Genomic DNA, 9272 nt, shown 5'->3' with positions numbered 1-9272 from the left:
ATGGGGGAAACTTGGCACAAAACTTCTGTTTTCTACTACTTGCCACCCTCAAACTGATGGTCAAACTGAAGTGGTTAATAGAACTTTGGGTCAATTATTGCGATGCTTTATTTCCGGGAATCCAAGGGCTTGGGAGGATTTACTACCTCATGTTGAGTTTGCTTATAATAGGGTAGTAAATTCCACCACTAACCATTCTCCTTTTGAGGTTGTTTATGGGTTTAATCCCCTCACACCTCTAGATCTTCTTCCCATTCCTGTACTTGATGAGGTTCTATGCAAGGACGGTTTTGAAAAGGCCTCTTTTATTAAGGATTTGCATAACCGCATCAAGTTACAAATTGAGAAGAAAGTTGGTAAGTATGCTGACACTGCCAACCAAAGGAGAAAGGCATTAATCTTTGAGCCCAGCGATTGGGTTTGGCTTCATTTGAGAAAGGATAGATTTCCTTCTCTAAGGAAGTCCAAACTTATGCCTCGTGGTGATGGTCCTTTCCATGTCATCAAGAGGATTAATGATAATGCCTATGAGTTAGATATGCCTACTACTTATCTTGGTAGTAATTCTTTCAATATTACTGATCTCACTCCTTTTGCTGCAGGTTTCCCAATTTCGTGGACGAATTCTCTCCAACCCGGGGAGTATGATGGAAACCAAGTAGAGGATGCTCAAGCCCATGAAGCCCAAGCCCAACAAGGGGCCCAAGCCCAACGAACCACTGGGAGCATGGCAAGAGCTTTGGGACAAGAGTATCAAAAGATGGCTCTTCTTATTTCTTTTATAGAGTAGGGGTGCGGATGTAATAAATAGGTGTGTAAGTAGTAAGGGATGCTAGGGGGAGTGTAGATAGGAGTTAGGAGGTGCCAAACTAGAAAGGAAAGTCACACTTCCTTCATGCACTAGTTGGTGCCGAATTTGAGTGTCATTTGGGGCACATTTGGCTTTGCATTTCAGCACCTTATAGGCTATAAATAAAGGTGCTGCCCTTGTACAAATCAGATTTGGAAATTAGATGTAGAGAAACTATACTCAAGTTTAGAGAGAAATTGTGAGTTTTGTTGTCTCCTTCTTCCCTTGCCTTATCTTGTGTGCCAATGGAGAGCTTCAAGTGGCGGCAACCTTTCACTTATCTTGGAACAAGACTCCAAGTGGCGTGATGCAGTTCCAAATTCTCAAATCCAGCAAGCTTCATCCAATAAGTGTTCATTCTTTCATCTCTTGCAATTCCAATCGGTAGTTTAGTTTCCTTGTAGTGTTCTTCATCCTTTTCACCGTTTGATTTTGTAATCCTTGTGTTGTTCTTCATTTTCTGTTCGATACCTTTCTATTTTTAATTCAATTGTGTTAGTATCTTGTTCCATGGAAGATCACAAGGAGATAGCACTCTTTTGAGTTTGGATCATCATTTTGGAAGGCTATGACTCCATTGATGACTCCTTAAGCTTCCTTGATTCCATTTCTGTTTTCAGCTTGTTGTTTTGTGGTTTTAATTTCGTTTCCTTTGTTTTAAGCACACTTTGATCCTTAATTTGTTGTTATCTTTCTCATATAATGTTGTATTCAAGAGTTTTAAAGTGTCTATGTTCAATCCAACTCATATCACAGGAGCATACCATCAGCAAGGTAGCACTGGTATGGTGTCATCCAAGTATCCATAAAAGAACTCTTTCATTCTTCTTAGGTATGCACATTCTCTTCTTCACTTTACCCATCTTCTTTGTTACACCTTTTATGATTATATATTATTTACCATTATATTTATTCATCTCTCATTTCTCCTCTCTTTTCTCTACAATTTTGTTTTTCTTTACTTTGCAAATTTGTTCTTTCGTATCTTTGTGCACTTTGTTTCCTCTCTTTTTCATTCTCCCTAGGTGTGTTTTCATGTCTTTATTATGCGAGTACACATCTAAATATATTTTGTGTAATTTTTTGTTTTTTTATTTATTCTCTTTCATTCTCTTTGAACTTTTACTGAATTTTTTTTCCAGAGGGAGTGAGAGAGAGAAAATTGTACTGTCCCGTCCCCGGGCGTTGACCAAAGTCAAAGTCAAAGTCAAAAGTCAACGTATGGTGGGGCGCTTGAAGCGCGTCACCAAGGCAGGACATCGCTAGGGTGTAGGCGTCGCCAGGTGTGGGCGTCACCAAGATGAGGCGTCGCCAGGATAGGCGTCGCCAAGATGAGGTGTCGCCAGGTTAGGGCATCGCCAGGTTAAGGCGTGGCCCAGAGCAGTCACAAAGAGAAGAGAAAGGTGGCTTCAAGGCCACAGTTCTAGTACCAGTATGGAGTAACCTGACTCATGAAGTACCCATGCCACCGATGGGAGACCCTAGAGCCGACACGACCCATCAGAGGGCCACGCCCAGGGGAGAACCACGTGCATGGTACGAGAGAAAGGTAGATACACTCCCAGGGCGAATGACTAGAGGCTGGGGTGCATGAGTTGGCACTCAGAGAGTCACCCCCGGCGCCAGATGCACTTTGAGGAAAGAGGACTCACACAACTGAATAACCCTAAGTTGGGTTACGGCGCTGTGAGGCCCTCTGTGTAGAGCAGCGATCAAGTCAAAAGAACACGTGGCAATAAGCACTAAAAACATCAAGGCTTTCCTAAAAGTTCGCTAAGGTACGCGTTAATTCAGTTAAGTTTCGAACGTTTCAAGGGATATTTTTATACGCTTTAACGCGCTTTAAATACGATAGGTGTATAAAAAGGGGCCTTGGGACTTTTGAAAGGGGGATCCAAGTTTTAACCTAATTCTCACAGTTTACATAGAGTCACAAAAAAAACCCTAGTTGTTTCGTTGTGCACCCACTGTGCGCACAAGACAATTAGGGCAACACAGTACTAGTTATTCAGTATTTCGACCACCTTCAAAGCATCCAGTCATGATGTTCCGGTACGGAGGTGTGTCCTCTTTGATGTTTCTCACTAGCTGACTTGAGGGCGTGAGGGCGCCCCTTTGTTCACTTCTTTTCAGGTACTCACAGACGGAGCAGAACGAAGGTGCCCTAGCTCGTGAGGACAAGTCACGCATAAAGACGACCCTGGTCAACCGGTGGGAAAAAAAATCTAGAGAGAGAGAGAAAACAATGAAGATCACACGTCGTTGTTAGTGTGTCCCATGATTCTGGCGAACGCTTCCGATATTGAAAATCACTTCAGGTACTCCCAACACCACATTGTTAAGGAGTTCATCGTCTTTGTCGATCGTACCGCTGCAAAATGCACCCCTCAAGGTAGACATTAATATGTACAACAAGAAAGTTGCTTATGTGATCAATTATATGTACCATCATGGTCAATTATATGTTGCATTATCAAGGGGTGTTTCTTAAGCTTCAACAAAAATTCTTATTAAAGAAGGACACCTTGAAGAAAAGGATGAAAATTTTACCAAAAATGTTGTTTATAAGGATATTTTGTTATCTCAGAAATCAGGTATTGTTCATTTTATTTATGTGTGACACATATACTTATCTTTATGTGTCACACAAATTAAATGAACAATACCTGATTTTTAAGATAAAATATCTTTATAAACAACATTTTTGGTAAAATTTGCAAAGAAAAGAAGAACAAAATTGTAGAGAAAAGAGAGGAGAAATGAGAGACGAATAAATATAATGATAAATAATATATAATCATAAAAGGTGTAACAAAGAAGTTGGGTAAAGTGAAGAAGAGAATGTGCATACCTAAGAAGAATGAAAGAGTTCTTTATGTTGAAGGCATGAAACTTTATTCTTCTTTTTTCCTGTGTCATTACACACCGTTACACTTTTGGAAAAAGGGTTCACTCTTAGATCCAATGTTAATTGAGAAAGTTACATGTTTAATGACGTTGCGAAGAGAGGTTCTTGGATGGTGTAAGTGGTTTTTCTCAACCATTGAAGAAGAAAGGGAGAAGAATGAGGTTTGAAGGAAAATGTTTGGTTGAATAAGTGAAAAGAGGAGTAACTCAAAACATTTTGAATTATGTTTACAATTACTCCATAATTTAAAATTTAAAATTTAAAATTCAAAATTTACAATTCAAAATTTATAATTCAAAATTCAAAATTTAGTTTTTAAAAATAAAGAAGTCACAAAATGACAAATATCTCCTTTCATATTTTTAAAATAATAAAATAAAATATAAATATAAGGATAAAATTGAAGTTAAGAGGAGAATCCCCTTTATATATAGGTATATACTATATATTAAAAGTAACATAATATACAATGAGTTCTTATAGTTGAATGAAGATATCAACACAAATAATTCACGCATTATCTACACAAACAAGTAATTATCAATATATATATATCTGAACCGAAATTCTTGATTAGTACAAACATCACCACTAATTCAGTAATTGTAATATAAAATTATATATTAAACATTTTATAAATACAATATAAGTTAAACTTAAAGTATAAATAAATATATTATTTTATTTATTTTAATATATGTTAAGTTAACCAATTTAATTAACGACTTATGATTTTGACCGTTGATAACTAATTAAGTACCTTGACTAATTAATAAACATTGGTTAAAACATAAACACATACTCATTTTATAAAATTTTCCTTCTTGTTGGCTTACCTGCCTTCAGTCAAACAACCTTAAGGCAATTCTGGGTGTTTGGGCTCAAAATCTTACTGAGAAGAGGCTTCCTCATCTGAATTGTACGGACCTCAAGAGACCTAAACCTGGAATCTTACCAAGGAAATAGGCTGCCTCATTTAATATTCTCGTGACTAGTTATACTCACATGGCACTTACTGAGATAATTCACCGGCGAAGTCGCCTTATCGTGTGCCAACAAATAATTCTGGTAACTCATCTTTCAAGAACAGTTCTTCATTGGACAACCTCATTAAAAAACCCTCGTAAGGGAAAAAATGTGTCCCCTTAATTATTCGAATTGTTCATAAAACATTGACAAAATATATAAAGTGAAATAAAACTTGAGATTAGCCCCATTCCACGTCTGAGGTATAGCTCCACCCTCTAGAGTTTCATGCCTGAAGGCTCCGTTTCTGAGCACCTCCACCACGCGGAATGGGCCAGTCCATTTGGGAGAAAACTTATTCTCTAGCTGGTAAGGATGATTCTTTCGCATTACTAAGTTGGTGACCTGGAACTGTCGAGGTCTCAGCTTGAACTTTTACTTCAGCTCCACCCTTCTTTTCAAAGCTTTAGCTTTAACGCGTGCTTGCTCTCACACCTCGTCGAGTAGATCTAAGTTTACCTTCCTCCCTTCGTTAGATTCTTCTATCTTGACGTTCTGGAATCGCAACGAGCTCTTCTGAATCTCCACAGGTATCATGGCATCTGACCCATACACCAAACTGAAGGGCATCTCCTTCGTGGTGGATTGAGGAGTGGTGTGGTAGGCCCACAAGATTTGAGGCACCTCTTTCGCCAGGTCCCCTTAGCTTTCTCCAACCTCCTTTTAAAACCTCTGAGCAAAACTCTATTGCCAGACTCGACCTGACCATTCGTCTGAGGATGCTCCACCGAGGCAAACACCTCTTTGATCCCGAGCTCCATGCACAACTTGCATAACTGCTGACTCGCAAACTGGGTACCATTATCGGGCACCAAGTGTCTTGGGATCCCAAAACGGTATACAATGTTGCTCCATACAAAGTGCTGGACCTTGTCGGCGGTTATATGCGCAAGTAGCTCTGCTTCTATCCACTTGGTGAAGTACTCAATCGCCATCACGAGATACTTCATCTGACGAATTGCCAAAGGGAAATGACCAAAGATGTCTATTCCACAAGTATGGAAAAGTCAGGGGCTATGTATTGATTGCAACACCTCGAGGGGTGAGTGATGCTAATCAGCATGCTTCTGACACTGCTCGCATCACTGTTCATACCTTATGCAGTCCTCCCTCATAGTTGGCCAATAGTACCCAGCTCGAACGACCTTCAAGGAGAAAGTTCGCCCTCCGTCGTGGCTTCCACAAAAGCCTTCATGGAGCTCTGCCATGATACGGGTACACTGATGCTCACTTACACAGATGATGTGAGTTGATTTTAGGATTGTTCATTTGATTAGTGACACTTTACTTAGATTTAGATTTTAGAACAAATATAGGTGATAAGCCTAAGGAAAATTCCCACTGGACATTTTCATAAGGCCAGAGGAAAAAAAAAATTAATGGTGAAGAATGAATGACAATTAGGTGCGGACTTTAAACAAACACAAGGTGAGCAACATATATGGACCGAATTGAATTCAAGGAACAAAAACAAGAACTAGACATATTTTGTAATTGAAATTAGGAATGGAAATGGAATGGAAAAGAGATGAATGAAAGGAAACCTAGGAGTGGTGGATTTGTGAATGAGCACGCCATTTGGATGGTAAATTGAATCCAAGATAAGTGTAGATGCCGCCACTTGAGAGCTCACAACACTCACAAGATAAGACTAATATTTGGAGGAGATCTCTCACTCAATTCTAACACAATTTGTGTATAGTAACTTGACTCTATTTTCAACTTATGAATACATGAGGTAGGCCTCCCTATTTATAGATTTGGGAGTCTTGGAAAAGAAGAAAAGAGGGTAGAATGGGAAAAGGGAAAAAAGTGGGCAGCCATAGGGTTTGACTATGTCAATCCCGTATTCTAGGCTTATCCTTCTTGAAACTAGGTCAAAATGTCTTCAACTGGGCTAGGAACAAGCTAGAATGCTACCCATACCCCCTACTATGCTAAAAGTACTTTTTTCTAGCTTATTTATACTATTTGGACCCCTCATGTGAGCACAATCTTATTTACAACATTTCCTCAACACTTAAGAAGACTAGTAGGAAGAATTTGAGATGCTTTGGATCATGGCTTCTTCTTCTACTAATATTGTCTTTATGTTTGGTGAGCCTCAACTTTGTATTTTGACATGACTGCCCTTTTTGGATTTTGCTTGTAGTGTCTTTAATCATCTTTGGGTTTGAATCATGCTCCCCAGGTGCGAAAGAATTCGTCCACGAATTTAGTAGGCCTGCAAATAACGTAGTAAGTTTGTTCACGTTTGTTGGAGAATGGAGGGGTGAAGCAAACTTATTTTCATCAAATCTAGGGAGATGATATGTGTGAGTTCTAGCAACAACACATGTTTGGAAAGAAGATTTTGGGATGAAATATTTTGTGAAAAAATCTCTTAGAAGGTGAGACCCTTTAGGATGGTTCGGAATAGCATCCCTAAACTTCTTAAAAAATGTCAAGTATTTAGAATTTTTATGTAATGAAAAAAGATAAGGAAGAAAAACACCTTGGAGGTGAAGGAATGAGACTCATTGTATCTTGTCCTTCTTTTTCTCTTTCATTTTCTATTTTGCTGTTTAGGTTAAGTTGGGCTTGTTTAACCATGTTTAACATTATGGTTTGTTTATTTGGATATGTGGCAGCTATGTGCCCAAAACATAAACATTTAAAACATTTTGGTTTTGAAGTTTTGTTGGGTGACTTAGGGGTAGAAGGATTTTGTGTAGAAACTTTTTGGGAAGAAGTGGTTTGTTTTGAAAAATTGGAAGGAGAATTTTGTTTAGAAATTTTGTTTGCATCCTTCCTAGAAGAGTTAGAAGTGGTGTCTTTTGAAAAAGTGGAAGGAGTAATTTTTGTAAAGTTTTCGTTTGTATCCTTCCAAGAAAATTTATAGAAACCATCATCATGAGATTTTTGAAAGTTGTTTCTTTCAAAAGGTGTGATTCTACCTTGATGGCTAGGTGAACCACTTTCTTTAAAGAATAGTACTCATATAATTCTACAATATCTTTAATTTCTTTTCGCAAACAACTTACAAACCTTTTTATCTTTGACTCTTCATTATCATGTATATTCATTCTAGTCAAAGTTGTTTCGACATCTTTAAAATGTGCATCTACCATCCTATGTCCTTGATGAAGCCTTTGGAACTTCAACAAGTGTTCCTTCCTATAAGGAGGAGGGACAAACCTCGAGCGCATGCATGCCTTTAAATCGTACCAAGAGACCACGGTTGGCCTCTTGTTTAGCCCATTGTCCATTACAAGTGTTTGCCACTGTTGGTTGGCATAATAAAAAATACTAAGGAAGCTAACCTAACCTTTTTGCCCTCAACCTTATACACATTAAAGAGATGTTAAACCTTAGCTTCCCAATCTAAATACAAAGAAGGATCATTAGACCCACTAAAACTAGGTAACTTTACAAAATTAAAAGAATGTTGTTGTTGTGGTTGGTGTTGATGGTGCCTTTTGGCAAAATTGTGCAAACTCCATTCGTCCTCATCTTGTTCATTTTCCCTTGCATGTGCTTCTTCTAGTCTTTTCAATCTTTTGGCAAATTGGCTAAGTGTTTCCTCTTTGAGAACAAGTTGCTTTTGGACCTCCACAAGTTCTCCTAAAAGGCGAGCTTTGTGATAGGATTGCAGTTTGGAAGATGAACCTCTTGAATTATGAGCCATCACAACAAGCAAACACAAGTAACAAACAATTAAAGAAAAGAAGTTAGAAACAAGTAAGCTTGCGGCACAAATGAAAAGAAAAGCATTCAATCACACAAAGAAAAAATATTTTCCCTTAACCAAAGTCTTTCTTGTGGTATGAACAACTCTCAAGTGAAAAAGGACAAAGCCTCCACACTTGGTCAAAGATAATTCACCACAAAACTTGAGGAATGAAGAAAAGACAAACAAGAAAAGCTTAAAACAAGAAAAGGCTAAACCAAATTTGAAGGAAAATAATGTGACAAAACTTTGAATAGAAGACAATCAAGAAAAGCACAAAAGAAGACTCTAAGAACTCACTAAATTTTTAACTATGAAACTTTTGTGATTAGAAAAGTGCTAAAGCAAAAGGATAAAAAAATTCCACAATTTTGAAAACAATTTGCCAATCAAGTTGAATCAATAGTTGTGAAAATGAATTTCTATTCAAGTGAGAAGCAAGATGCCTTTGGAAACAAAATTTTTTGTTGTTTTTGCTGTTTTAAAAATGTCACATGTGCTTGCTATTTTGTAAGTGCAGTACTATTTTGCTTTGTACAAATAGCTTGAGGTTTTTTCTGTTTGAAAAACATCACATATGCTGGCTGTTTTGGTGCAGTAAACACAGTACTGTTTTTCTCTTTTAAAATACCTTGCTGTTTTGGTGCAGTAAAATACCTTGCTGTTTTTTTTACTGTTTTAAAATACGGTACTGTTTTGGTGAAGTAAAATACCTTGTTTTTTTTATACTAATGTGACTTATGGCAAAGAAGGAAGTTTGCATCATGCATAGTTTTCAA

This window comes from Phaseolus vulgaris, chromosome 3 (assembly GCF_051622355.1).
Source record: "Phaseolus vulgaris cultivar YP4 chromosome 3, ASM5162235v1, whole genome shotgun sequence".
Taxonomy (NCBI): domain Eukaryota; kingdom Viridiplantae; phylum Streptophyta; class Magnoliopsida; order Fabales; family Fabaceae; genus Phaseolus; species Phaseolus vulgaris.
Note: the sequence above shows the minus strand (reverse complement) of the source record.